This window comes from Triticum urartu, chromosome 1A, assembly GCF_056163025.1.
Source record: "Triticum urartu cultivar PI428250 chromosome 1A, HENAU_Tu73, whole genome shotgun sequence".
Classification (NCBI taxonomy): Eukaryota; Viridiplantae; Streptophyta; class Magnoliopsida; order Poales; family Poaceae; genus Triticum; species Triticum urartu.
The window spans coordinates 561,882,302-561,885,878 of NC_141873.1; positions in this window are offsets into that span (position 1 = coordinate 561,882,302).

The following is a 3,577-nucleotide window of genomic DNA, read 5'->3' on the forward strand; positions in this document are numbered from 1 at the left end:
CTGGACTACATCGCCACTAGGTCGAGGGAGGTGCAGCTCGCCATGGAGGCCGGCAGTGCTGGGGGCGTGGAGGACAAGGCCGCAACGGCTGCGGAGGAAGAGCAGCTCACCCGGTGGGCGGCGGCCACCGAGGAGGTCAGCAGCACCGACTCTGGAGCTCCGCTTGTCGAAGACGCGGCCGACGAGTCGTCGGAGGAGGACATGGCGGCGGGCTCGACGCCAACCAGGGGAAGAGGGCAAGTCCTGCGGCGGGCTGGCTCCGGCGAGCCGGTCCGGCCCGGCAGGGCTACGCGGCCTCAATTGACCCTGGAGGGGTCTGGGTGTCACACGAGGGCCACGACAGCCAAGAGGCTGACAAAGGCCGCTTAGAAGAAGAAGACAACAGCCCCTTCTTCATTTGGGTCCGCACAAATCCTGCCGTCTTCGCCTCCTCCGGCAGATGTCGACTCAGATGTTGACGCGGAGGTCACTTTTGATCTCGGGCCTCTCAGCCCGAAGAGGAAAAGGAAAGTGGCGGAGGAAGAGGAGATAGATGACGAGTAAGTACTTCGTTCCTTACTGCCATTTCCATTCCTTTGAATTAAGTCACTCATCTTGATCCGTTTTTGCTTTTGCAGGGATGCAGAGACATTGGCCCAGAGGGTGAAGAGGGCGAAGGCCTCGGCGAGCAGTCAGCCCCCGGCTGGGGCTTCAAAGACGCCACTGCTGGTGTTGAGCAGCCCAGACAGCAGCCCACGACACAGCCCCCAACATAAGTTCGTCACCCTCCTCTTATTCGACATGTGGTAGGCGTTCGATGCTATGGTGTTGACCTTGTCGGGTTTGCAGGAGGGGGCGGCAGTAGGAGGAGCCACAGAGGGCTACCCCCAACACACGACCCCCATCGACTACGCCGCCGCGAGGGGCATCCCCAGCAAGGGCATCAAGCACGGAGCCCACACCCATGGAGGAAGAGGGGAACTTGGGCGCTGGTGACTCTGCCATGGCGCCAAATGCTGGCGGGGAGGGGACTTCTACTTCACAACCGGGCACTGGTGAGTCACCTGTCCTCCGTCTCTATTTTTTCCTTATTCTTTTTCTTGGCTTCAATGCTCCCATAACTACCCATGCCCTCCTTCAATAGGTATGGAGGACGTGGATACTGTTGTTGGGAATATTGCTGAGGAGGCCACGGCGCAGGCCGACAGGATTGCCGCCGAGGAGGCCGCCAGGGATGCTGGCGAGGTCGCCGCTGATGAGGCCGCCAAGGATGCTGCCGAGGACACCGCTGCGGGGGCCGCCAAGGCGACCGACGAGGCTTCTGCCGAGGGCGCCAACGGTGGTCCTGCCGGGGAAGCCGGCAAGGCCACTGCCGAGGAAGAGGTGGTTGATGATTAGCCTCCCTCCTCCTCAACTTCGGGCCCCGGCAGATATCTGAAGGTGGGCGACGATCTTTTCGTCCATCTCCTAGGGGCGTCAAGTTCCTGAGCGCCCGCCGAAGGGGAAGTCTTTGACGGCGAGGTGCTTGCCGCCACCGGGCTCGAGGTTGTCGATGAGCCGGGCGTTGGCAGTGGTGGTTCTCTAGAAGAGCAGCTTTTCCGCGCTATGGGGGCCAACTTCTGAAAACTCCAGGCGCTCTACTGTGTCCGTCTGGACAAGGTTAAGTCCAGGACGACAACGGTGGACCAGGCAGAGGTGGATTTCAAGGCACGCGTTGCTGAGACGCAGACCTGGTTCCACCAGACTCGCGAGGAGCAGAGGGCCTTTCAGGAGGAATTGGCCAAGCGCAATGTCGAGCTCACCATGAAGATGACTGACATCGAGAAGGCCCAGGAAAAGGCGGCGAACTTGGCTGCCGCGGCCGAGGCCGTCCGGAACCAGCATCAAGCCGCACTGGTTGCCCAGGAATAGGACCTCATCGTGCGTGAGGCGAAGCTTGCTGCAGCGATCCATGGCAAGGATGAGGAGCTCGAGGCCCTTGTCGCGCGGCGGACTCGCGAGCTGGAGCAGAGGCACAAGGAGGCACTCGATGCCCAGGCTCTGGCCCATGCCGGCAAAGTAAGGGAGTTGGAGGTGGAGCGGGATGAGCTGAAGGAGCAGGCCCTCAAGCTGTCCAACGAGAAGAGCACGCTCAACAGTGCCTTGGTAGAGGCGCAAGGAGCGGTCATCAGCAGGGCTGGGGAGCTCTCCGAAGCGCAAAACTCCATCAGAGATCTCAAGCTGAAGCTGGAGAATCTCGAGAAGATGTTGTCGGAGAGCACGGCTCGGGAGGAGACCTTGATCAGGAGCCTGGAGGAGGAGAAGCAGCTGCGGGCGAACGAGGTCGCCCCCACCAGGAATATGTGCCGGGCGAGAACAAATGGATCAGCCATCTGGAGGACGTCGCCGGCAGGGTCACCTTGCAGTTGGCCACCATGGGGATGCCAAACGTGAGGTACGCCCCTGAGCGCAGCGGGACCGTCAACACCAAGCTGACCCTGTTCTTCGAGGGCGCCCTTGGAGCCTTGGCTTATCTTCACTCCAACCGAGCGGCCACGTTGGTCGGGGAAGCCCGGCGACTTTGCCGGGGGGTCATGACTAAGGTCCTCACCAAGATGGCATACTGGAATCCCGACCTCGACTTCGGTGCCGCAATGGATAGCTTGCCGGATGGTACTAACCTCACGGTGCTCAAGGAGCGCATCAAGCCCGTCATCAACAGCATCGACGAAATCAAGAGGGTGGAAGGCCAGCGCCGAGATTAGGCATCCCGTTCTTCACCGCCGCTGCAGGTTCACGACCAAGAAAAATTTCATCTTTAGTTAGAACCGCAGCAATGATGTGATGTAATATAACTTTGCAGTACTTTTAATTTCATGCACGTTATTTCCGAGTTCAATTCCTCTTTGTATGCGCGCCCTACGTCGATTGGGTAGGCTTGCCGGTCCGGAAGCCCCTAGCGGCGTTTTGGGGACGGATCCCCATGGGCCTGCTGGGTATGCGTGCTGCCGGACGAGCCACCTTTCCGTTCTGAACGCGGCCGCTCGAACTGTCGAGCTTGACTTGAGTCAGAATCGAGAGCGTTGTTGATCTCGGAAGGCTACTCTGCCATTCTCGACGTAGCCGCTTGAGCTGTTGAGTGGACTCGAAACAGGGCAAGGGCGTTGCCGATCGTGGGAGAGCCCTTTAGCGTGCAGGTTTCTCATACAAAGGCGTGACATCTCCGGGGGGGAATAACCTCATATTAGAAGGATAGAACAAATAAGGGTTCAGTGCAACTTAGCTTCTGTTTGTAGTCGCTCGAGCGTTGATCTTCCGGCCTCCTTCCCTCTCCAAGAGCCACGAAGATGAAGGAGTGCTGGGCTGATTGCTAGAGCCAATTCTCACAACTGCGCCCCCTACCTGGCGCGCCAAAGATGTCGGTGGGAACGACACCTATGGGATCACAAGAATCCCTACTACGGTTAGCGGGGCGCGGGGTCGTGGGAAGAGCGGATCTACACTAGTGCAGAACCGGGCAATAGCACCGGTTCGTAAGGCCCTTTAGTGTCGGTTTGGTAATCGGTGCTAAAGTGTAGGCACTAAATCCCCCCCCCTTTAGTACCGGTTCAGCATGAAC